This window comes from Tachypleus tridentatus, chromosome 4 (genome assembly GCF_004210375.1).
Source record: "Tachypleus tridentatus isolate NWPU-2018 chromosome 4, ASM421037v1, whole genome shotgun sequence".
In the NCBI taxonomy this organism is placed as follows: domain Eukaryota; kingdom Metazoa; phylum Arthropoda; class Merostomata; order Xiphosura; family Limulidae; genus Tachypleus; species Tachypleus tridentatus.
This window is the reverse complement of record NC_134828.1, coordinates 86596830-86624557: the sequence shown is the minus strand read 5'-3', so window position 1 is coordinate 86624557 and position 27728 is coordinate 86596830. Positions and strand designations below refer to the sequence as shown.

Sequence of the window (27728 nt, the reverse complement as noted above, 5' to 3'; positions counted from 1 at the left end):
TAAACATGCTAAAATTTTACTCAGAACGACTGCTGGTTTTGTAATAGCTTAAAACAATTTATAACATAAATCAAACATGCGAAATGAACGCGCAGCAAAATACCCTCCATCAATCTTGATGGTTTAGAAACAACAGAAATTATTATGTTCGTATTTCTAGAAATGATTCAAACATAGTATACGCGTACACGATAATTTTGTCGTTTCTGTATCTTGTTTGAGCCACTTTCTTTCCGTTTATTAAAGTAATTACTTATATATATATATATATATATATAGTTGTTTAGAATTTCGCGCAAAGCTACATGAGGGCTATCTGTACTAGCCGTCCCTAATTTAGCAGAGTAAGACTAGAGGAAAGACAGTTAGTCATCACCACCCACCACCAACTCTAGGGCTACTCTTTTACTTACGAATAGTGGGATTGATCGTACATATAACGCTCCACGGCTGGAAGGGCGAGTATGTTTGTTGTGACGGGGATTCGAACCCACGACCTTCAAATTAAGAGGCGAGTGCCTTAACCATCTGGCCCATATATAAAATAAATAGAAAAAACTCTTCAAATTTACTTACCTGATTGAGCCACTTCTTTCTGAAACTCGCTGTAGTTTCAAAACTAGATGTTTATTTTCATTACTTTCTTTCATATTTTGGAGTCGAAACTGAGGCAGTTTTGTAGGAGCTACAAAATATAATCCCAGAAAAAAGAACGTCAACTTAACTCTAGGATGTAGAAAATATTCTAATCGTAGGCGGAATAGCTCTCTATTATTATGAGCGAGAAAAACGTAAGCATTTACATTTTCTAGAATCTTTAAATGGATGTGAAATCAAATTAAAACACGCATCTTTTTATATAGAATAACAATGATAAGTAAATGTTTTAATATTGAATTACCATAAAGTAACTGATATAAAATGTACCATGTATCCGAAGGCAAAATGCGTGGCCTTATAAATTAGCTCGGCTATCTTAGGGGGTTGCAACATTAAAGCAACGTTTTGTTAGCTAGAGAGAAAAAGTGCATATATTTATTACACTACTATTATTTAAAAAGCATATCAGAAATTATTTAGAACTTTGTACATACTATGTGTATATTTAAGTTGAGAGTATGGCTTTTAGTTGGGTTTATCTTGAACGTTTCCATTTTTTTTTTTTGTGGTGGGAGGAGTTCATGAATTCCGGATTTTAGTATTGTAAGTTCGTTAATTTACCGTTGAGTCACCGGGTAATTCTAAGGTTTCAAGTATTAATCTTAAAATATAATTATTCATCTCTACTTTTGAATAAAATGTAATTTGATAATGTAGCTGGGTTAAATGTGGAACTTCTATAATTAGAAAAAATTAAAAGGGTAATTTTACTACGCAATACAAATAACCAGTACATTTTAATTTAAATCGACTGGTGCTGTTATGGAAACTTTATTTTAATATCTCGTTACGATGATGATGTTATTAATATCATGTAATAGTTGTTTCATATTTACTCTCCCTGTATATGATACTTTATTATTAATGTTGAAATACAAATTATGCAGAAGTTGATATTTAATGGTTGTAATAAAGAAACTAAATAACATTACTAAAATATTCTGTGATAAATATAAGAATGAATTAAATAAATATAAAGGTGTAAAAATTAAGGAAATTTCACTGAAAGCTTCTGATAAGTGATTTTACTTGTTAATAAGGTAATTTAAACTGCTTGGCGCTACTTTTATGCGGATGAACGCCTTATCGCACATAAAGACTTGTTTGGAGTCTGAAAAGTGATAGTAGCATTGTATTTAATAAGTGGTGGTTGGGAGTTATATTATTTAATTTAGATAAATGGTTGGGACCCTCTATACTAGTATAATTGTCTACTGGATTAATAATTAGTGTCTTACCACCATAATAGGGGCCTGGAATGCCAACTTCAGAAGGTAAGCTTATTTAACATACCCCCCAAGTGGTAGTACTTTATTATTATTTTTTTATCTTCTTTATTTTGGAGAGCAGCCATCTTTCCACAGCTGTCTGTAGGCGGTAACGATTGATATATATGTAGAACGTTGTGGGCTTTAACGCCCACGTTCACTCTTCTAATTTCTGTTTCTTTTGATTGTTTTATTATTTTTATGAATACCTTCATGTGAGACTGGCTAACGAAGGTTAAGACTGATAGACGCTGTATCCCCACCGCATTGTGGGTTCTACTTCTTCAGTCACCTCAAAATCATTTTATATCCCACATTATAGCCTGTACTCTGTGGATTCTTTTGATTTGTGTAGCGTTTTTGATATTTGTTTGGGCTTGTTTTTGTTTATTAATAAATATTCTCTCTCTCTCTTTATATATATATATATATGTATGTGTGTGTGTGTGTGTGTGGACTTATAATGCTAAAAGTCGGATTTTTACACCCACGTTGGGCAGAGCAAAGGAAGCCCAATATGTATATAATTCATGACTTGCAAAGGTAGTAGAACACTAAAACCATTTACAATTAAATTTCCAAATGTAAATTCAAATTATAGGAATCGTAATGTAGTATGTTAAGAAAACATAGCAATTCTTATTTTTGGACATTCCAAATTGGTTAATATAGGTATACTTCTGAAATCAGCCACTATATCTGAAAAACTGTGACAGTAGGGCTGAATATCAAGCTATGTCACCGAATTTAATAAAAGTAATAAGGTAAACTAGAGACAATAGTTTATAAGTCTACCAACAATAAATATTACTTGCACGTATACCAGAAATAAATATTACTAGCACGCATACCAAAAACAAACAATACCGCGTATGGCAGGGATAAATGTTACTAGAGTATAGCAGGAATAAATGTTACTAGAGTATAGCAGGAATAAATGTTACTAGAGTATAGCAGGGATAAATTTTACTTGAGTATAGGAGGGATAAATATCAATAGAATATATTAGTGAAAAATATTGCTAGAGTATAGCAGGGATAAATTTTACTGGAGTATAGGAGGGATAAATCTCACCAAAGTATAGCAAAAATGAATATCACTAGAGTACATTAAATAAATATACTAGAGTATAGCAGGAATATATATCACTAGAGTATATCAGGAATAAAAATAATTCGGCATATATATCACTAGAGTATACTAGAGATAAATATAATTAACGTATAGTACGGATACATATTACTAAAGTATACTACAAGAAGTACCAATAGAATATTGCAGAGATGAATACTACTGAAATATAGTAGTGATAAATGTTATTAGAGTATAACAAGAATTAATATCACTGGAGTACACCAGGGTTAAACTTATGCAGAAAGAGTAGGTTTTTAAACCTATTGCAGGCACTGATTCGTTCCGTGGAGAAAATTTATTGTAAGTTAATTCCTACAAGTTTTCATAAGTCTATCTGATGAATTACAAAACTCAACATGTTATCATAAATCGCTTTCCATGTGCAAACAGTTAATAATTACACCTTGTATTTTAGAATTAGACAGTTTGAAATCTTCTGTATATTTCTTCAAAATGAGTGTGTGTTTTCTCATAACAAAGCCACATCGGGCTATCTGTGGAGCCCACCGAGGGGAACCAAACCCCTTATTGTTGCGTTGTAAATCCGCGGACTTACCGCTGTACTAGCGGGGGGTGCTTCAACAATAAAAAGAACATTTGGAATTAGTTTTGCGAATTCTATCTAAATTAGCATTTAAGTCGCAGTAATTTTCGATGCTCACTTTAATCCATATAATATAAAAATCACTTCCTACCAACTATAGAAGTGTAAAATGAGTTGTATTATTTGAAATATTTTGTTTCAACATATGGTTAAATTGATTTTTGATCCTCAAATCTGGACATTGGTAACTGAATCAAACGTTTCTTTTCTTATTTATTTTTTTCAAACGATTAATAATAATTATCAAAACTTCATGATGACTGAAATATACATCACTAAGTCTATTTGAAATCTTAAAATCCTAATAATTTCAATACGAATAAGGTTTAGTATTTCACCAGGATTGGAGTTCCTACCAAGAGGGGAAGTGGAACAGAAGGTCAGTGTAGTGGGAACACTGAGTGGACCGCATCCAGAACGGTTGTTTGTACACATGCGGACGGTATAGTTAGTGTTCGGTTTCACTTCACTCCTGAACTCCAACCTTTCTGGTTTCACTGAGTGTGTAGTTTTGAATCGATCGACAGCGATTTTTCCATTCGAGTTTCTGAAACGAGCTTCGCCTTCTAGAGTAACCTGAAAAATGATTAAATCAAAAATAAATATTTCATTTTTTGTCAAAACCACATAAAAGTAGAGTAAAACACCACTTGAATAGTTGAGGTATTTCAGTATGATCGTAAATATCTCACTGTTTTAATGGTACTCTTACTCTCAGATAAAAATATATTTTATGGACAATCGTATAAAAATACTTGGTCAAAATATCAAGGATACTTTGTACGAATATACAGTACTCTTTAGATGTATTTTGAAATTAACTCAATATTCTAAAACTCCAAATTACGCTTTTGAAATAGAACATCTGAGCTAAAGCAGGTCTAGGGTTCACCGTAAATTACATTTACAAAGCATGTCCTAAAAGGGTTTAGTTCTACTATACTGACCTACAGAGGGCATTGTTGCAAAAAATTAACAGAACGATTCTAGCCAATAACAGTAAAAGTTACGTGTTTACTGTTCACATTATTTAAAATTAGTTTTATACCAAAAAGTCAATTTGCAAGAGCGGTTCATAAAAATCGAAATTTGTTTAGTTGAGGACTTTAATATGGGTGTGTAAGTCAAGATGCACTACAGATTGGTGTTTCGATGTATTTTATTTGTTTTTCCTATATTAACCTAGTAACACAAATGAACTATTTCAATAACCGTAAATTGCTGACAGTAATTAAATTTGGTTAAGGCACTATAGTTAAAACTTATAAAATTGAAATAATTAGTTTTGACCAGGCAGTTGTTTGGACACAAATCTCCTCTTTGAATATATATACCTGTTTAACTTGAATGCAACGTTGTTAGGCGATATCCTAGGAGTCGCATTTGTTTAATTAATGGATTATCTCAAATCTAGCGTACATCTATTTATATGGTATAAGTGAATCACAAATAAGATAAGGTTATTTGTTAGTTTTTCTTGATAAGCCTGAAGAATAATTACTCGATTGTTGCCAATTTTGAAGAAAAAGCAATCATTAATAGGATGTCGAAATCGCCATTAGGATAAAATAAACAACACTAATTTTGGTTGTTTTGTTTTTCTATTCGACTTAAGTATTTGTTAACTTTCTAGTTGCTCCCCAGCATGTCTGAGAACTTCAACTTCTATAAACCGAGAGTTTCGACATCCGTGATGGGCAGAGCACACATAACCCCTTGTGCAGCTTTGTGCTTAATTATAAACAATTCTTTTTTTAATTTCGCGTAAAACTACACAAGGGTTATCAGCTCTAGTCGTCCCTAATTTAGCAGTGTAAGATGGAATAAAGGTAGTTAGTCATTACCGCCCACCGCCAACTCATGAGCTACTCTTTTACCAAAGAATAGTGGGATTGACCGTTAAATTATAAAACTCCCATGGCTGAAAGGGCGATCATGTTTGATGTGAGGGGATTTAAACCAGCGACCCCCAGATTACAAGTCGATTGCTCTAACGACTTGGCTATGCCGGGCCTGATAAATGAATAATCTTTATAGTTTAATCAGGAAAAGAGACGGTAGTCTTATTATCAAATTAAACTTATTTCTATTAATTATCATTGTTGAATTGATTATGCAGGACATTTTATTTATTATAGTAAAAAACATGTTTCTTTCAACCTCCCCTTAAATCTAGTTTAACAATACTTAAGTAGATCGGTGGTTCAAACAACAGTGAAGTTTTAGTTTTCCAATTTGTGATATGATATTTTTTTGGCTCGTCCCCAAAAATAATGTAAACAACTACTAAATATATTGACAAATTATCTGTATCAATAATAATTTTCATTACATGAAGTTGTATTTAATATTCAGAAGCTGAATGTGTTTTCCATGTTTTGTTTAAACAGAAGTATATTTTATAGGTTATATCAGAGTTTATAATAACTCACAACAGCACAGAAAAGAATGCTCTAGATAAAATATATTGCTATGCGTCTTTTATTGCAATTGTTTGGGTTGGAGAATATTTTCTCTGGGTACTTGAGTCAAATTGCTATAGGTAATTTTCTTTCCTTTCTGGACACCGTGAGAAAACACTAGACAGAAACTGTTGGCAGAATGACTAATAACCTGTGCTTACTTACGTTGTATGATTCTATTATTCCTCTGGCCTTTACTGGCGGTTCCCAAGTCACACTGACGTAATTGTGTTTATTTTTGGAATCGAAACTACACTTAGCTTCAACATGTTCTGGTGGATCTGCCACTGTGGAAAGGATATTACATAAGTTAGTTATTACGAACTATTGGAGCAGAAACCATTCTTACTGAGCAATGACAAATAAAAACAAATTTTTTTTTTTAGATTATAAAATGCGGCAAGTGAAAGCTGTTCTTTTTAAAGCTAAACCAAAAACAAAAAACTGGTGACATTAAGTATTAGATATTAAATAAAATATTTATCTTATTTTATAATTGTTTGTTTGTTTTGAAATTTCGCATAAAGCTACTCGAGGGCTATCTGCAATAGACAGCCCTAATTTAGCAGTGTAAGACTAGAGGGAAGGCAGCTAGTCATCACCACCCACCGCCAACTCTTGGGCTACTCTTTTACCAACGAATAGTGGGATTGACCGTCACATTATACGCCCCCACGGCTGGGAGGGCGAGCATGTTTAGCGCGACACAGGTCGAACCCGCGACCCACAAATTACGAGTCGCACACCTTACGCGCTTGGCCATGCCAGGCCCTTACTTTAGAATAAACTAAAGTATATTACATTATGAAAATAACGGTTTTCACAGTTACACAGTAAATATGAATGTGATTATGCACTGTGTTTTATTCAGTCATTGTGTTTGCACCTCAACAGAAAAAAACAGTTTTTTCACTGTTTATTGAACAAAGTTTTATATTTTTCTTATCCAGTTTTATTAGCTCATTGTTTATAAACAGCGATATATGTATAAAATTAAGTTATTCTATTGACTCCCAGTCAATATCTGTTTTCTATCTACCCATTTAAAGTTATTTATAGCCTAATAACAAAAATGTACAAACACGTATTACCTTGATGAAACCAAGGATTGGAAGTCCAGATAATTCTCGTATTCTGGTTGCAACGATTATGAAACTGATCCTGACTGAGTATCTGTTAGTATCTCTTTTTTTTTTTCATGGCACATTTGCCAATTATGTATTTCAAGTAAGCTAATTAAATCGAATATAACATTAAATATCGCTTGATACATTAGAAATTTTTTTATTAGCATTCAATATTTCTGTTTACACTTTAGAAAAGTAAAATTGTGATTCTTGAAAAGATATACTTGACCACTATGTAGTGATAGAACTGTTCCGTTTTCAAGTAATGTATATTGACTTATCAATTATACCAGATGCGAGAAAACATGGTGAGTTTTGTCAATTAGCGTAAACAAGATATTTGTAATTTTCACTTATAATAAATGTAAACAAAAATAGTTTTAACCACTTTATAGGAGCATAACTGGTACACATTGACTAATATTTATTAGAAAACGTTTGACTAATACTTATTAGATAACGTAAAGAATACGTGCATACTTCTCACTTTCAAAAGCAGTGAAATCAACATACGCCATGTTTTGTTTTGTTTTTAAAACAAGACAGATAAGCGCATGCATTGGCTGCTTTATTATAAAATAGGTAACTGATATTTATTGTATTTTCACAGAAATTCTAACTTACAAACATGCAATCAATACGTAGTAACATTTACTGCACGAGATGTGAATAATGTATATTGACTTCTTTCTTACGACGTACGTAATTAATATGTGATGACGTTTCCTCCTCAATGTATAAACAATATATACTGATTTCTTTCTTAGACCATATGCAATCAATATGTAATGGCATTTCCGCCACAAGATGTATAAAATACATATAATTTATTCCTTACAACATATGTAATTAATACTTAGTGATGTTTCTTCCTCAAGATGTAAACAACAGGTATTGACTTCTGACACATTTAATTTTTGAACATTTAGGAATATACATGTTTCATTTTTAGCAGGTAAACAAGGTAAAATGTTAGCTACAGACATTTCTAAATTTCTGATATTTTGTAAAGAGGAAATAAATACAGAGTAAAAGGAAGAAATTAATAAAGAAATGTCATGTAATATTACTACAATTGTAACAATATTATGATTTGTTTGCAAAATTATGCAAGCTGTTAAAAACAGACATAATTATACTAAAGCTGTGTTATTATTTAAAGTTGTGAGCACATATATGACAGGTAAACTTTCCTTAACTAAAATTTCAATATTTGATGATGCGGCTGAGATGATTCCCCCCAATGGCTCAGCGGTATGTCTGCGGAGTCACATCACTGAAAACCGGGTTTCGATACCCGTGATGGGCAGAGAACAGATAACCCCTTGTGTAGCTTTGTGCTTAATTACAAAGAAACAATGAGATGAGATGACTGTGAAATGTTTAATTGAAATGATTGCTGTTTTCAAAATATAACGGATTTAACATTACATATTTAGTTTACTATACATATTTGTTTGAGTTTAATACATATTTAGAAATATGTGTAACTTACATTGCTAAATGTCTATTGCAAGAGTCTCGCCTGTTCTTTAAATTTATAAAAGATTCTCGAGCGTAAACATCAACTATGTACATTGCGTGTATGCTATTATTATCGCCAATTGAACTTTTTAGAACATCGCCTTAAAATTTATAAATTACAACACATGAAGAGACATTTCAATAATACTGTTGGTCTGCTACAGTCAGAATGCTATAAGCTTCGGAAGCTATAATTGTGATAAATGCTCATTCATCGGAAAACTACAGATGTTTGATTAGGAAGGTTTCTAGATTTCGAACATTACAAACCGTTCAGCTTCGGAAGTTCGTATTTTCACGAGGAGATTAGATATCATTCCAGGTTAAAGATAAGTTTGTAAATCGCCTGAGACCAGGCAAGAATAGAGCCAGCTAGTATTCCCGCTAACTGAGTGTACCTGTGTATCAACGTAGAGTTACTTCGTTTATCGCAAACCGTCGATAAAATATTCAGTTTCAAACCATGCAGAAGACTAAATGCTGTTTGTAAGTTTGTAAAACTCTTGCGTTAAATTATTATTTGTAATAAGTAGTTGTATTAACCGTTGTTAAAAAATATTCTTATTTGTATATTAAAATGTATTCGTGTTAAGAAAGAAAATTGCGTCAATCAATCTTCTTGGCGAATATCACAAATTTAACACATATTGACATTCAATTAACTTATAAATTTGAATTTAAATTTCCATCTATTTGAAACGTAAAACGTAACGTACGCGACATGATAAATCGGAGACTCGTTCAGGATAAATTATAATACGCAATAAACATGTACACGAGTTTCGTAGTTTGAAGAGTTGATAGTTGTTTTTCGGTTCTGTTTGATACCTCCACATGTTCGCAGGTGTAACTGTTGTATTGTTTTTCTAATATCAGTAGCATTAGTCGTCACATGTGTATTAGTACACGATCCTGGACAGTATAAGAGTAGGCCTAAATAGATATTTGGAATATTAAAATCCAAACATTAAATAATAACACAACTTTGCTAAAATAGTCTGTTTTGAATAACTTGTATAATTTCGTAAAAAATCCCGTTATTATGTTACAATGGTAGCGTTATCCTGTTTACTTAGTATTTTGATTCCTGTTTACAAAATGTTGGAACTGTAGCAATTTATAAATATTTGTTCTGAATATTTTATCTTGTTTAATATAGTTTACTGATGGTGGAATATGTATATTCCAAAACGTTCAAGAGTTAAATGTTTATTGTTCTTTCTGCCACATTATCACTCATCATTGTTTTTTTTTGTAATTAGGCACAAAGCAACACAATGAGCTATCTGTGCTCTGCCACCACGGAGATCAAAACCCTGTTTCTAGTATTATAAGTACAAAGACTTACCGTGGTACCACTGGGAGCAATACGTATAATTAAACTTCGATTCCAATCGAATGAATATACTGAGTTCTTTCTTACAACACATGTAATGAATGTACAGTGACGTTTCCTCCTCAAGAAGTCAACAATACATATTTATGTCTTCTCAGAAAGGCATTGTTTTTCTCTTGTTTCTTTTTCGTTTTTCGAACACTTTTCGATCGATCGCCACTCTTTCATGTCTCGGCGGATTGACTTAAAACGTAGTAGGATTATACTTTAATCTACAACTCCTAGATATTTGTTTTTCGTTTTTTTTCTTATTTTGCCTTTCTAAAAATTTTATGGAATTAAATATCAAACATTCCCAAAATGTAAGCTTTGTTCTCCTGTTCGGCCATATTTACAGCAATCAAGATGAAAATTCGCAGAAATGTATATTTTAATGCATCCAATGTACTAATGTACAAAAAGTTGGGTTTGCTCATTTTACGTCTTTAGGAGGATCAAAGCTTTGAAAAAAAGTATATTTCTTAGGTTTGGATAAATTACTCTTCTACCTTTTAACCAATTTACACGGGATATTATATAAAGACACGTTTCAGGTCCCATACGTATATGAATGTGAGATATGCCTAACTTCGGTCATTTTAGGAGGATCACTGTTTAGACTAGTGGTTTCCAAACTGTGTGTCGCGGCACCTCTCTCTCTCTCCGGTATTTGGGTATATTTATGTGTATACCAAGGAGGGTCAGATACACTCGACCTCTTCCTCCTTCCATGACTTTGTTGGAGTGGCCAGATTAATATATATTTCGATTTAGATACAGAATGGCTGGAGTAATATCATAAACTTAGTCAGGTCCTTTTCAGGGCAATGTACATTTATATTGTTCTTTTATTATTTATTATTATTATTTTTTTAATTAATAAGTCTAGAACGCAGGTGGCCTGTTTTATTTTATCTCTATTCTAATACTGCTACTATTATTATTATTTTAAATGATTTTTTCTTAATGATCTAATGTGTAGATTTAACGGGGAGAGGTGTTTAGGTCTTTCTTCATCACATATGCAATACCTACTCATTGCATAACAACTCATTTTTTCGCCAATTTTTATCAAAATATTTTATTGTACTCTGTAGAAGTTTATCTGGTATTCTTTGTGTATTTGAGTACTTTTGCATGAACTTTGAAGAAGTGGTTTTAGGTACTCTGTATGCAAATGTAATTAGTGTATTCTGTAATGTTTGGAGCTTGATTTGTATTTGTTTTATATTTACATTGATCCATGCAGGGGCTGCATAGTCTATTACAGGTCTAATGTATGACTTGTATATTTTAATCATGTTTTCTAATGTTGTTTCGTAATTTTTACCAGTTAGACTTCTAGCATAGTTTATTCTTCGCCAAATATTAGTTTTTATGTTATTTACATGTTTTATCCATGTAAGCTTCGAATCATATGTTAATCCTAAAAATTTTGCAGATGTTGCAGTCTGGAGGCGTTCCCCATTCATATAGATTTGGGGTTGAACTTTTTAATATTTCGTAGATTTTGAAAATATTACTAGTTGCGTCTTCGCTGTATTTATTTTGATTCTATATTTTTCACAATATTCACATAATCTATTTAGTTGTGGTTGTAAGTCAGTGACTGCTATTTCTGGTGTAGGGGCACTTTTTCAAATTGCTATATCATCAGCGAACTGAAACGCATATCCATGATTTGGATCTTTTAGTGGCATATTACTTACATACATGATGAAAAGAATAGAGCTAACCACCCCTCCTTGAGGGACTCCAGCTTCTGGAGTGAAGAGCTCCGAGAAAGTTCCCTCTACATTTTTTTCTGTATTGTCTATTTTCCAAAAAGTTTGATAACCAGCGAATAATTCCTCGCGGTAATCCCATTTCATACATACGGAACCGAAGACCATTGTGCCATACAGTGTCGAATGCTTTCTCGATATCGAGTAAGCAGGCTACAGTGCATTCTTTATTATTAAAGCTGTTTATTATTGTTTCTGTTAACCTAATCAAGTGATCTGTTGTTTGTCTATATTTTCTAAATCCGTTTTGTTCTTCTGGTAATTTTGCAGTTATTTCCAAAAATGTGGAGAATCTATTGCTTATTATTCTTTCGAGAATTTTGCCTACACAGCTGGTCAGGCTGATCGGTCGATAATTGTTTGATTTATTGGCTGGTTTTCCTTCTTTGCTGAACATTAAAATATTAGCTTGCTTCCAAGAAACTGTGATGTATTCAGAGTGTAGAGATAAATTAAATATTGCTAATAGATGGTCAAATAATTTTGGAGTGCCTTTTTTGAGAAGTATTGCTTGTATTTTATCATTTCCTGGTGCTTTGTTTTTTATATTTTTGATTGCTTGTTCAAGTTCATTTAGTTTGATTGTTTTGGTGAGTAGTTGGGTATTGTAGTCATATGTTTTGTTTGTGTTGCTGTTTTTGATTTTGACTGGAAAATGTGGTTTATATAATTCTATGTTATTTGTTACGTGGTTGTTTATTTTATTGTAGTAGTAGTTGTTCATGTCGGTATTATTGTGTGTTTTAAATATGTTTTATAAATGATGTTTGAGGTTTTTGCTTATTCTTTGTTGGAATGTGCTAAGGCGTTGCTATATTCCAGTGTTGGGTATTTTATTGTGTTGGGTTTATTTGTGAATCTTTTCAAGTGTAGCCAGAACTTGCTGGGGTCGATTTGTTTATTTAGTTGAGAGCAGAAGTTGTCCCATTTTTCTTGTTTAAGTTGTTTAATTTCTGCTCTAATTTTATTTCTAATGTTGTTAACTTGTGATTTTATTTCTTGTTCTCTTGTTGCTATAAATAGTCTTCTTAATTGTATTCTTTGTTTTATCATAGTTAATAGTTGTTTTGTTGGTTTCCATGTATTGTTTGTGGTTGTATATTGTTGTTTAGGTATCGTGTCCGTAGCTGCTTTTTGGAGGCACTCCATGATTATTTGACTATAAGAGTCAATTTCTGATTCGTTATATGCTGCATGTTTCATTTTTTCTGGTAGTATTCTGTTTAACACTTTTTGAAATTCCTGCCAATTAGCCTTTTTGTAATCAAATTTATCCTGCCTACTGATTTTATCTTTATGGGGGGTGAGGTCGAAGATACACCATATTGGGAGATGGTCGCTGTCAACATCTCTTCCCACATTAAAGTTTATTAACTTTTGCCTCATATTGTAAGAAGTGAGACATATGTCCAGGATATCATTGGAGTTTGTTGTATATTTAGTATGGATCGGTATATTATCATTAATAAGAGATATACTATTATTATTTATGAATGGTAATAGGTGTCTGCCATTGGAGTTTGTAGTATTACATCCGAAGTTCTTGTGCTTGGAATTAAGATCACCTATTACTATTGTATTTTGATTGTGGGAAAAGATGTTGTATATTAGATATGTATCTATACACTTATTTGGAGAACAGTATAATCCTGCTATTGTTATTTTCGAGTGGTTTTCTAAGAGAATATCAACGGCACCAAGTTTGACTGTGTGGGTATTTGGGTATTGATGTTGTTAAATACCCAGGAGGGTCAGGTACATTTGACCTCTTCCTCCCTCCCGAACGATTATAGCGTCTGTCTTTAGGGTTTTTTTTTTTGGTTTTTTTTTAAAGCTTTGGGCCAGAGTAAAAGTATAACATCATACTCAGGTCCATTTCAGGGCTCAGTCCATGCATGGACGAACAAGAAGTTTTTTTTTGTTTTTGGTTTTTTTTCCATTTAATTTTTTTTTTTTGTATTTTCATATATATATATATTTTTTTGTATTTTTTCTCCTTTTTCTCGATTGAGAGAATGCTACTACTACTTGTAGTAACACAAACACTCACACAGAAAAGAAAGTAATAATTATTATTATTCAATACTTGAATAATAATTCAAAAGAGAAGAAAATAAAAATAATAATAATGATTAAAAAAAAGAAAATAATAATTATAAAAATTAAAAGAAACAAGGACTAAGTGTCTAGTGCATAGTGGCCAGCTTGTGTTACATTTCTTAAATATATGTTAAAAGGGGAGAGGTATTTAGTACCATTTACATCATGTACGTGATATCTGTCGAGATCACACATTAAGTCATTTTTGCGCGAATTACAAGCTCGAGATAGTTTATAGTTTTAACATTAGATCACGCTACATTCCTTTCGAAGACGTTCTCGAATGTTTGAGATGTTTTTCTTTACTTGCATTTTCTGCTATGCCAGTAACTTCTCACACTTTCACGTTTCTTAGATTTTGTATATAAATACCTGTCGACTCTCCGGGTCCGCCAATAAACAAAATAATTGAATGGTGTTGTAATCAAGCGTCTGCAAGGTCTAGTGAAGTTCAATGAGTCATTTTGCATAAAAATGGAAATATTTTTGAACATTAACAAGAAGTGCGGGAGTGAAGAAAAGGATGGCGAACCAGAGACCAGTGACAAAGTTGTGAAGAAACGGAAATACTGGAAATATGATGATAGTTATCTAGGCTTTGGTTTTACTTCAATAGATGCCAATCATAAAGAGTGTCTGAAGTGCGTATTATGTCTAAAAGTTTTGTTTTTAGAGTGCATGCTTCCAAGTAAACTAAAACGTCACTTAGAGACTATTCATCTTAACATGGTTAGTAAATCCTATGATTATTTTACCAGAAAGTTAAAAGAATTGAAAGAACAAAAAGGCACATTTTTTAAAACAAGCATCAATACCAAGCAATGCTTTGCTAGCATCCTATAAGGTGACATATAGAGTTGTGAAACATATAAAGTCTCACACCGTCGTAGAAGAACTGATTTTACCTGCTGGAGTGGATATGGTGAATATTATGGCTGGTGAATCTGCAGGAAGACTGCTTTCAAAGGTGCTTTTATCTAACAATACTATCAGTCATAGAATCCAATGCACAGCTGAAAACCTCAACGATCAGGTAATTGAAAAAACGAAAGGAAAGAAATTCGGGTTACAGCTAGATGAGGTGACGGATAGTAACAAGGATGCTCATTTGATTTACTACATACAATTAGTGGATGATGACAAAATTGTGGAAGACTTTCTCTTTAGTAAAAGTATTAATGCAGTTACAAAGGATCAAGACTTGTTTCAGATCCTTGACACTTTACTTGTGTGAAAACAACTTTGACTGGACTAAGTGCTTTGGCGTCTATACCGATGGTGGTCGCTCTATGGCCAGCTGTTATGGAGAATTGCAAGTACTCATACGAAGAGAAACTCTTGATGTACTGTGGACCCACTGCATAATCCACAGAGAAGAACTTGCGTCAAAGGCACCTGCGTCCTTCACTGAACCTAGTCCTGGAAAGTGCGTTGAAAGTGGTGAACTTTATAAAAACTCGGCTACACAAGGCGAGCATTTGTTTTTGAAAACTGTGTGAGGATATGGGATTTGAGCACACATCTTTGTTGTACTACTATAACTCGCGATGACTCTCTCGCGGAATTGTATTGTCCCGTGTGTTCGAATTACGACAGGAACTCTACTCTTATCTCGAAGAAGAAGAACACAAATGTGCTAAAAACTTCTTGGAAATTGATTTTCTTGTTAAAATTAACATACCTGTGGGATGTCTTCGAAAAACTAAATGCGTTGAATCTCTCTCTGCAGGGAAGCAATTCACACATTCTGAAACTCGCAGAAACTCGCAAACTTCGCCTTCAGAACAAAGTTACTACTATGGAGAAGAAAAATGAATGAAGATGGTGGCAAAGACTGTTTCCCCCTGTTGTAGCAGTTTGTTACATCCAATGAAGTTGATTTGACCCATGAACTAAAATCTGTCTTTAAGGAGTACCTAACACAGTTCAGTGACTGGTGTGAAAATTACTTTCCAGAAGATGTGGAGAAGTTTGCATGGATCCAAGACCTATTCAGGGCTAAGGCCCTATCTAAATTTACCTTTGCAGAGGAAGAAAAATTTTATTGATCTGTCTTGTGACAATACTGTGGCAGCATGGAACTAACTGAGTTTTGGATATCAGTAAAAGACGAATATCCGTTGCTATGTACTAAAGCTTAGCGAATCCTGATTCCATATGCGACGTCATATCTCTGCAAAGCTGGGTTTCTGGCAGTTGCTGTGATAAAAAGCAAGTACCGACGAAAATCAATGTGGGACAGGAAATGAGAGTGGCGGTGTCCAATCTGATTCCAAGGTTTGAGAAGCTGTGTAGTGACCAACAGGTGCACACATCCCATTAGTAATTGTGGTTAATTTGAAAATGAAATAAAATATTGTTTTTACTTTCAATTTATGTATATTATTCTTTCAAATGGCTATTACATTGTTAGGACATAAATACTTGTTAAAGTATTAAGTTGTTTGGACCCAACTACTTAACAAACGGAGCTGTTAGGTTTTTCCTTTTGCCTTGAAGTGTCGTGAGAAAAATTGCTAAGATACTAGGAGCGCCGTGAACAGAGAAAGTCTAGAATACACTGGTGTAGATGTTTTTGGTAAAACACTTACTTGTTATCGATTAATAAGAGCATAACAGAAATTCTATTGCGAAACAAGTTGGATTCAATTTTTATTTCGAATTACCCGTTTCGACCCTTTTTTGTCTTCAGTCTTACGAATACAAAGTGTTCAAAGCCTTAAAAAATTATTCGCTCTTTAAACTCGCTGTTGCTTTTTTCCTTTTCCTTTGAAGATAAAATTGCAATAGCTTAGTCGTCTGAAGCAAAGTATTAAAAGGTTGTTCAATTTTCAGCTCTTAATAACTTCCAAACAAATTTCTTTTTGGTCAAACTATCGAATCAGACTTGCCAGTATTATCGTAAATCAACTAAAATAATATTTTTAGTTAAAATTCTTAATAAATGAAAGTGATTTGCACCATTTCCTATGCTCGAATAACGAGATTTTGGTTCCTTATTTTACGTTTGGAACGAAAACAAAGTCACCGTTTATGGCATTTTGAAAAATTGTAATTGAATATTTTTTAAACATTTTAACTGACAACCAAGCCTAATAATATGTGCATATAATAAAATAAGCATTGTATGAAAAACTCTCGCACTCATATAACAGTGTTATTATGCACATATTTCATAATAAACTATTTTAGTTATTTGAAACATAATTAAAACCAATTGATTGGAGGAAACTTTACAAACTGAGAAAAATTTTAAAAGTCATTCAATAAACATAATTGACTGTTACGATGACGGTTTTATTATGTAACTTTAAACTTACTGCCGTCGGCGGTCTTCTCTTCAACTAAGTTCGACCAGTTTCCACATCCAATTGAATTGCATGCTTTAACCTAAAAGTAAACAGTGAATAATAATACAGAAATTCGCCTCTGAAACTAGAAATAAGCATTAATATATTGTCATATGCATTAAATACAGTGGAAAAATCCTTATAAATTATATTTAATTCACTAAGAATCACAAACTAAGACATAATAATAATAACGCACTTTCATGTTCTAAACTGACAAAGAATAGACGAAGATAACAGCAACTTTTCTGTGCTGTTTCAGAAATTATACGTTACTCAACATTAAATGTTCAGCCATTTTGATTCTCTTAACTGACAAAAAATATATTTGTAAAGCATTAAAGAATGCTCAGAACACATTTTTTTCAGTGCAATTTTGAAGTAATTACCAAAAATATACCCATTAAAAAGCCTTTATAAAGAGAAATAGAAATATTTATCATTTTTTCACGATATATTCTGGTGTAAAGAAAGATCTATCGATTTTATTTGCATTAAGTCATGGATGGTTAATTGTTTTTTAGCAACGAAACATGATAGAAATATACTTTTACTATAGGAAGATTTTTGTTTTGGATATTTGAAAGAACTACACAAGGGCTATCTGTGAAAGCTGCACCCGCTTTTGAACGAATAGGTTGGAGGGAAAACAGTTATTCGAAACCACTCACTATCAATTCTTGGTATACTCTAATTAAGTAGAGGGGTTTGACCTTCACTTCTACAATAGTAAATCACAGTAAATTACGGACAGAAACGTTATATTTTTCATTAATAAATTTCAGAGATTATTTTTTATTCTCTAGTGAAATGTAAAGAGGTTTGGTTTGTTCTGAATATTTGTGGAAAGATACATTATTGCTATGTATAGTAGCTGTTTCAAACTTTGAAATAATGGACTAGATGGAGGCAGATAGTCAAAACCTTTCTCCGCTATCTCATGTACTACTTTAATTGAATAGTGGGTTTGTTTGTTTGTTTTGGAATTTCGCACAAAGCTACTCGAGAGCTATCTGTGCTAGCCGTCCCTAATTTAGTAGTGTAAGACTAGAGGGAAGGCAGCTAGTCATCACCACCCACCGCCAACTCTTGGGCTATTCTTTTACCAACGAATAGTGGGATTGACCGTAACATTATAACGCCCCCACGGCTGGAAGGGCGAGCATGTTTGGCGCGACGGGGATGCGAACCCGCGACCCTCAGATTACGAGTCGCACGCCTTAACACGCTTGGCCATGCCGGGTCTCGAATAGTGGGAATTGACTGTTACTCTTATAACGTACTCACACCCCCCAAGGTATAAAGCACAAATTTTTCTGTAATTTCATCCGAATCATAGGTGTATAACCCAGTATTCTAACCACCATGCTATGTCAAACCTTAACCTAAAGAGAAATGAAAATTTTCTTTACAACAAAAAAGCACCGAGAGAAACATTTATTTTAAGTATTACAACATGAAGGGAACATGGTTATTTCAGTAATGGAAAGAAAATACTTCTTTCAACAGTTAAGTATACGGACAAAAACTATTTTACATTAGAAAAATAACTTATTTTTGAACAGAAAAGCATGAAGATCATGTTCTTTTCAGAAGCGGAGCATAGAAAACAATTGTTTTAGCAATAAAAATGGAGAAAAACTTTATTTTTCAGCAACAGTGAAAAATATATTTATTAGCAGTGAAGAAAGGTGAGAAATAGGATTTTTATAACATTTTTAGCAGTAAAGAATAAACACGTCTTTCAAAACCTGAAGGTCGCGGGTTCGAATCCCCGTCATACCAAACATGCTCGCCATTTCAGCCGTGAGGGCATTATAATGTGTGGTTAATTCCACTATTCGTTGGTAAAAGAGTAGCCGAAGAGTTGGCGGTGGGTGGTGATGATTAGTTGCCTTCCCTCTAGTCTTACACTGCTAAATTAGGGACGACTAGCGCAGGTAGCCCTGGTGTAGTTTTGTGCGAAATAAAAAAAACCCAAAAGCAAACAATCTTTCAAAACGTTTTCAAAGATATACGTTTTATTGTTTTAAATAAAGCTTTGTGGTATACGAATTTGCATATTATTAGCTTGAGTTACACTATACGACAATTCCCCAAACTTGATATAAAATTATTATAATTTCAAAACAATGAAGCAGTCGTATGTACTTCGTTTAGGAATTAAGCCTTTTATAGGATAATTGCGAGTTACTAATAAACACAAAAAGGAAAACAACAGCTAAATAACCAAACTTCAGAGACATAAAATAAATATTTAAGCGCTATGAACTATGTTACAATTGTAATAATTTTCATCTAATCAACAGCTTATATAAACATTCATTGCGTAAACCATAAATGCTTTGCGCAATAGTTTGAATCAAACTACGCTTATTACTATTTCTGTTACTGAAATAAGCTGGTGAATTATTACATTACATGTTTCCTTAACAAAATAATATTTAAAAGAACAATTCAATAGTTTTAAGTGTAATTATATTCTGCACATTTTTACTTGGTTATTGAATATTTCCTACTTGTAATTTGTCTGTGTGTGTGCATGCTATATTTATATCTGTAACTCCCTCCCCATAAAAAAAGAGAAGAGAGAAAAACAACAACACGATGACAGATGAGTAAACGAAAGAGCAAACGTTCTGTCAAAACTTTTATAAAAGTGAGCCAAACTGATTCTGGGCTTATGAAAACGCTACGTTTTTTAAATATATTACTGTCTGATTGTAACTCGGCTTTCCGAAGTATTACACCCTGCAGCTGACAGATTGCGCATTGATTATTTGGAAAATACCGATTCAACAATAAATCCTTCTTTTCTTTTATCTTACGATAGCGTTTACGAAGAAAATCCGTATAAACAACAACAAAATACGATGCACAATTCAATCATATTTTCAGAACATTATACGGATCTAAAAGTTGCCGAACTTATGAATCTGTTAACCTTCTCCGACCTAAGCACCGGAACTTTTACACGTTCAGATTGAAAATGGCATTGAATTTGTGAGTCTAGTCGATAATAACAAACATAAGTTTTTCACTGCAACCTTGAATCGTTTCCAAGACGCTAATCCTGAAATTTGATTAATAAAATAAAAAAAACTTTCCATAATGCAATTTTGTGCCTACAAAAATCTGGTTAAGGTTTCTTATGGAAAGAAGTTAACAGGAAAGTAATTTATTACAATGAGCGAAGGAAAGTGAGACCAAGAGTACCATTCAATCGTGGGTTTGTCAGAGATACTTATTTTCCTTCGAGTTGGAAAGCAGACAGTTTTAGTAATTTATTTTCGTTTAAATATGAGTAGTTCATTTACTAAATACACTAAACTATTCATTATTCATATATAAAACCAGCAATATTAAAACATTTCAATATGAACTGTGATTTAATATCTGAATAATTTATTACAGTTACTTGAGTGTTCCCGGTAAGTATTGTTAGGAGGAACAGTGAAGGTTAACAATTTATATGCAAGTAGAAACACATTGTGACAATGTAATTTCCACTCTGTTCAGTTCCTCACCTCTATTGTAGGTGTAAGCGCTAAAGTATTCTTTCTATCTTAATTTTTTCTCCAGTTTTGATCGTTTTTTTTCGAAATCCCAATTTACAGTCGTTATAACAAAAGTGATTGATTTTCTGTGCGGCCAAAAGTTAAGTGATTGTTGTTTGTTTTTTTTTTGTTTTTTTTTTGGGGAGAGGAGGAAGCATAACTTTTGTAACAAGTTTAATCAAAATCCGATGAAAACCTTTCGAGTTGTACCGTTCATATACAGAACAAAGAACAACACACTCGCACATCCGTCGGGGGTTGTAAAAATTGGAATTACAAGAATGATATAGCTACTTGTACATGTTAGAGATAATTGGTTGTCTCTATAAAACGGATCATCAAGATACACGTAAGTTCTCGTAGAGACCGTAAGGCCAAACAATATTTTTTGTCAGAATGAGGATTCGATTTGCGGTACATAATTCTATTAATTCTAGAGGTACAGTGAGGAACAAACGTTACCAGAAATGAAAATAAACACTAGTAGTGAATTAGTTATTAATTTATCACTACTGATCTTTGTACGTGGATGAATTGAAGCTGATTGCACTATGTAACACAAATTTTGTTCCTGGATTGTATGTGTTATTTCTTAATTGCTTGTGTTGTAAAAGTACAGAAAATGGCCATTATTCCTTTCAAACTCTGCTTTTGTGACCTGGATAATGAAATTTAGAAATTAACCTATTTTCTATGTAAAACTGGGTAAATTTGCACATTTTTATTTACATAAGTTCTGAATAAAACAACATATGAATCAAAATTTACATGTATTTATACTAAAGTTATACAAAAATGTTTAGAAGTGAGTAGTTTTTCGAGATTTGCAACTGTAATGCAAATCTCTTTCACGTATCAACCCACAAATATAGTCTCCCATCATGTTTGCGTTATACGCTCTCAGGTCACAAAAGCAAAGTTTGAAGATAAAAATAGGCCTTTTCCATTTACTTCAGGCATAAGCAATTGGGAAATAACACTTTCTGCCCAGGAACAAGAACAAGTAAAAATTTGGTTACATAGCGTTATTGGATGACGGAAATACATTTTAACTAGTACACTTTGAGTTTTTAGAAAGAATTCGCTTCAAGAAAAACAGTAGCGTTTAATAAACTCCTTTGTTTTCCTTGGCATAAAACACTAGTTTGATATTTCACGGATTGATTGGTATTAGATTTCAAATGAGTTGTATTTGAAATAACTTTGAGATACGAAAAAAGTTCATGATTTCCAATCCGCTATCTTCATAAAGCATATAATGCAATTATATGAAGAACAAATTTCGAAACTTGTCGTTCATAATCAAACAGACTGACAAACGAAAAACAACTCTTCTTGGATATATGACAAAGAGATTGAAAATTTGACTATAGAGGATTTGTTTAGTTTTCTCTAAACCATCAATACTCCTGTCAGTCACAATGGTAAACTGAGCCATAGTTTGTGACTTATGGAATTCACAGAAATATGTAAAACACAAACATAGTGTTCTTTTGTTAACGTTAATAAGTATAATTAAATGTTCCAAAATGTCACCGACTGTTCTGACATTGTTGTTTATAAGCTGTAGACAGTGTAGAGCATTAACGTGATTTGGCCTTGGTAGGTAGACACAAGAGATGATAGCACACCTTAGCGTTACTTATAATTGTACACTCTCTCTAAGTTAAAAATAAAGAAAGACATAATAAAAGCTAAAATATTAACAAGTTGAATGATTAACCAAAATCAAGGAATCAGATTAAAAAATTAGATGAAGGTTGAAGCTGAATACTAGATAACCACAAAGACTGGATGTTCGTCTCTTTGTAGTGAGGTAATATTATTTCTTCTTTAACAGTGATGGCCTAAAAACAAGTAAATAAACCGAAACAGGTTGAAAACAGTAATTGTATATATATATATATATATATATATATATATATAATCGTATGTAATATATGAGGATTTTAACAGTATTTATTGTTGTTATCAGGTATGTAAAACAATGACAATCACGATATGTTATGTTATACATCTGAAAATGTTTCTGATGTGTCTTCCCAACGCCAAACTTGATGAATGTACTCTGTTGCCGGTTGCCTAGGGCTACTGTAGCGAAAAGGATCTTCAACCAAACATTGTTATAACTTTACGTTATTAGTAAATGACAAAGACATGAAAGTATAGCAAATCTAACTCTTCAGTGTTTTGATTAAAAACATATCTGCTATACATAGTTGTCGTAAGATTGTTCGAAAGATAGTAAGTTATTTTATGACTTAATTGGTGTATAAATAATATTGTGTTACCGAAAGTAGACCTCTGTTCTTATTTTTACAGTTAACGAAAATAGCGATATTGTGTCAAATTTTGCTGAAATTGAGTGTTAAACAATAATTCTGCTGTCAAGCGTACAGTACTGATACCATGACTGAAGCCGTCCCAAAGTTGAACTAATAAACCAGAGGAAAGGCTTTGTTTGTTTGAATTTCGCACAAAGGTACATGAGATATACGTGATCTAGCTATCCCTAATTGAGAAGTGTAAGACAAGAAGGAAAGCAGCTAGTCAGCACCACCCACTGTCAACTCTTGGGCTATTCTTTTATCGCGAATAGTGAGATTAACTTTCACATTATAACGCTTCCCTGGCTGAAAGGGCGAGCAAGTTTGGTGTGACAGGAATTCGAACCCACGACCCTTGATGACAAGTCGAGTGCCCTAATCATCTAGTCATGCCGGGCAACTGTTCAACAACGCCTACCACCGACTCTTGGGTTACTTTTGTCTGATTAAACAATGAGATTTTTCTTTCACGTTTATAGGTTACCTAAACCCTTTACTGCAGAGTGCGTCTTAGCAGTAACAGCTCGCGAACCATTAATCATCGGATTGGCATTTTTGGCACCACGACTTGGCCACGCCTGGCCTTTCAATAAAGAGATTAAAAACAGAGCTTACAGTTTAAAGACGGCTGGTACGGATGTTAAAACTTTTAATAAAATAAAGTAAAGAACGATGTTACGACATTCTTAGGTCATCTTCAGGTTAACATTTTGTTAACTTGATGATGATCTAAGGAGGTCAAAACGTTGTTTTCTATTTTAATAAAATTTTTAATACCCATACCAGCCGTCTTGAGATACATTGTTACTTCGTCATCACGAAGATCTTATAGCCTTTATTTCAAAAGCTAAACTAAGATAGTTTAATATATTTTAATAAATATTTCTTAGAAAAATCTTTACCTGTTTAGCCAATAAAAATTTTGTATGCTCATTGTTTTGAATATTGGAGTTAAAATTTACCATCTAACATGACGTTCAATATGAACGAAGTTACTTAATAGGTTTTAGATTTTAAAAGCATGTGCCCAATATATCTTTTATTTATGTAGTTAAACTAGTTTTGTGTACAACATCGTAAAAAGGCAGCTCAGATAAACCATGACTAGAAGAATTTCCATCAGTTGAGCGATAGACATCATAAATGGATTAGAAAAAAAATGTTCTTAGTCGGTGTCAATGCGGATTCAATATTTTATTCAACATGCCTTACCTACCAATCTCCAAGTTTACGATTTTACGTTTATTTGTTATTAGGCATAAAGTTACTCAACTGGCTATCTATGCTATGACCACCTGAGTTATCGGCCATTTTTTAGGATTATCAATTTTAAGACGTATCGCTGAGCCATGGTGGGAGAGAGGCAAGTTAGTGAATAACGTTCAGATAATGAATGTGAAGCAGTCCTTGCTTTAATTTTATATCAGTTTTGAGCTGATTTCTTTGGGAAATATGAACCAAATACAATTGGTTTCCTTTTTCTATTGGCCCGGCATGGCCAAGCGTGTTAAGACGTACGACTCGTAATCTGAGAGTCGCGGGTTCGCATCCCCGTCGCGCCAAACATGCTCGTCCTTTCTGCCGTGGGGGCGTTATAATGTGACGGTCAATCCCACTATTCGTTGGTAAAAGAGTAGCCCAAGAGTTGATGGTGGGTGGTGATGACTAGCTGCCTTCCTTCTAGTCTTACACTGCTAAATTAGGGACGGCTAGCACAGATAGCCCTCGAGTCGCTTTGTGCGAAATTCAAAACAAACAAACCTTATTCTATTTTTAATTAAAAAGGACCATAAATAAACAAACAGCGCTGTAATTCTTTGAAGCTTTCAGAAGTTATTCTTAGGAAACATGAAATAGGAGAAAAAATGAAAATAAATTTCATGAAGAGCAGACCTACTCTAGTTTATTTAAACAGGGTGAAACCAAGCTTGTAAAGAAAGAAAACAATGTGTTACTCCGTCACAGAAAGAAGTTAGTCTACGAAACTTTGTAAGCAAGAGCCTGGTGGATGAAGAAATTAATAAGATTTATGACCGACGTTATCAAGAAAAGGAATATAAATTTTATCAAGATTGTATGTAGAGTAATACAGGGAGAAGCATGTTACACACAAACATACGTATATATAAATATATGTCTTTTGGAAGGAATAAAACAAAACAAAAAAATCACGAAAATGCAGAATTGTGTAAAAGTGAATTTAAAAATAACAAGCATTCTGACAATTACAAATGAGTAAAATTCTAAGAAAGAAAAATAAAAGATGAGAAAATCACTCAACCTTACCCGAAATGCGTACGTTTCTCCTGGACTTAAGTTACCAAATAAATACATGTAATTGCTGCGACGGCTTTTAAAAGCACTGTCAGTTTGGTTATTCTTCTGTCTAGAAGTTCCATTTAAAAGTTCGTTGGCCACAAGTTTTCCTTTGTGCTTTAGTTGTAGAATAAAATGTGTGATTACAGCGCCGTTGTCGTGGGTAGGTCTCTTCCATCCAAACAGCAGAGTTTGGTTTGTTGATGCGAAGACGTGGATTTGAGATACTTTTGGTGGGACTACACGAAATAGAAAAGAACATTTATGAGAAATTTAAATAACTTACTGTGTATACGGGATGATTTTGGGACACCTTAAGCAAATGTGTATAGATTAGATTGGAACATATTTAGACATTTAGACTGAAAGAATTCTGATACACTTTAGGTAACATGTAAAAAAAATGGATTGAAAGATTCTGAAAAAAATTCGTTAACAACGTATAAAGTAGAATGGAAGATTTCTAATGCACTTTAGATAACAGCGTACAAAATAAAATACAGAGTTTAAAAACATTTTATGTAATAGTGTGAAGGAAGACAGAGATAGTTTTGAGACACATTAGGTAACATTAATAGTTATCTTGATTGTTGATTGACACGCCGCCAGCGTGCGACATGCATGTCGATCTCAGGCAATAAGGAGAGTAAAGACAATAACGTCATAGTTAGAGGAAGTAGAATTAGAGGGCGCATTACGGCCGCCATAGCAGTTGGTAGTTTCTTGCTACCATAACATTTGACAACAGAAGTTGTTGAGAGAGTGCGCTGCTAGAGCCACAGAATGTTACCAGGAAGCACCTTGGTATTATGAGCGTGCAGATAGTTCGTGAGTAAACTAGCAGTGTAGTTATATGAATTGTTATATAATATGCCTCCAGAGGGCGAAACGTGTGTGGATCTCAGAGCATAGGAAAGAGATTGTGACGTCAAGTGTATTGCTAGGGTCACGATGCAACATCACAGGGCTCGTTAGTATAATGATAGTGCAGATAGAGCAACATGATATCAATTTTATAGTAATAATCATACTTTTAAAATTAATAATTTAATTTGTTTAATGTAGTATTTAAAGTTTCACTTTACAAGTAAAATATTGCATTTCCTATTTTAATCTTATCAGAAGTTTCTTCCTGCTGTATGACGAGTTTGTTTTTATCTGTAGCTAGCAGAACCAAGACCTTCTGTCCGATCTTGAAACGTCGATCATTGGTCTTTTTGACTAGCTTCAGCTGTATACAAGCTCCTGGAGCGAGTTGACAGGTTTCTTCCACTCAGTTTATGAGGTCTAACTTGTACAGGTATGTGTTCCTTACTTCTGACACGTCTTCTTCTGTCCACATATCTTTCAATATTCATATCGGACCTTGTGCTGTTATTAAATAAAGCACCTCGAAGCGTGAAGACCTTGTACCTGTTTGTGGGACTAGAAGTAAGTAAACAATACTACCTGCAAGTACCTGTCCCAGTTATGTGATTTTTCCTGATACATCTTCAGCATTCACTGTAAGGCTCTACTGACCTTTTCACAAAGTCCATTATATCTGAGCATGTACAGAGTGGTAAAGAGTTGTCTAGTGTCGATGAATCTACATACCTCTTTTATTAGTTCTGATGTAAACTGGGTCTCTCTGCCAGTCAAGATTTATTTTAGAAACTTACGCTGTAGAACACTTTCAGAACCCCTGTATCTATTTTCGGCAATGTTATGGCTTCAGCGTAATGGATTGCATAGTTGACTACTCTCAGAAGATAATTTGACCTTTCAGATACAGTCCGATCAAGTCCACAGCTACTCTTCTGAATGAATCTTCTATGAGACACATCTCGCCTTGGCTAAATTACCTCTAGGTACGTACAAATTCTGGTCACATTTCCGATGACACCCAGCCAATACACGTTGCTTGTGACATCTTCCTTGCTCCTAGGTGTCTTCTCACAGTTGACTCATGAGCTAGTTTCATCGCTTTAATTTACTATTCTGTTTGTACTGTAACCTGTTTAACTTCCCCTTGATAGATCCGGTATAGTACTTCATTTTGGTTCTGTGACACTTTAGGTAACAGCATACAATACAGACAGGATGAGTTCTGAGAGACATTATGTAACACTGTACAAAAGACGTCGAAAGAGTTGCGAGA

The 27728-nt window shown here is 33.4% G+C and overlaps 1 pseudogene across 1 annotated transcript in view; it reads right to left on the bottom strand.

The window, feature by feature from the left end:
• Positions 1 to 27728, bottom strand: part of LOC143249618 (tyrosine-protein phosphatase 69D-like) — a 309369-nt pseudogene that overhangs the window by 53289 nt on the left and 228352 nt on the right. Inside the window, exons 5-9 of the transcript XR_013027869.1 lie at positions 25559 to 25827; positions 17359 to 17428; positions 6294 to 6415; positions 4023 to 4242; positions 577 to 685 (exon numbers count right to left, since the gene is read on the bottom strand). The product of XR_013027869.1 is annotated as a tyrosine-protein phosphatase 69D-like (transcript). The remainder of the gene's footprint in view (positions 1 to 576; positions 686 to 4022; positions 4243 to 6293; positions 6416 to 17358; positions 17429 to 25558; positions 25828 to 27728) is intronic.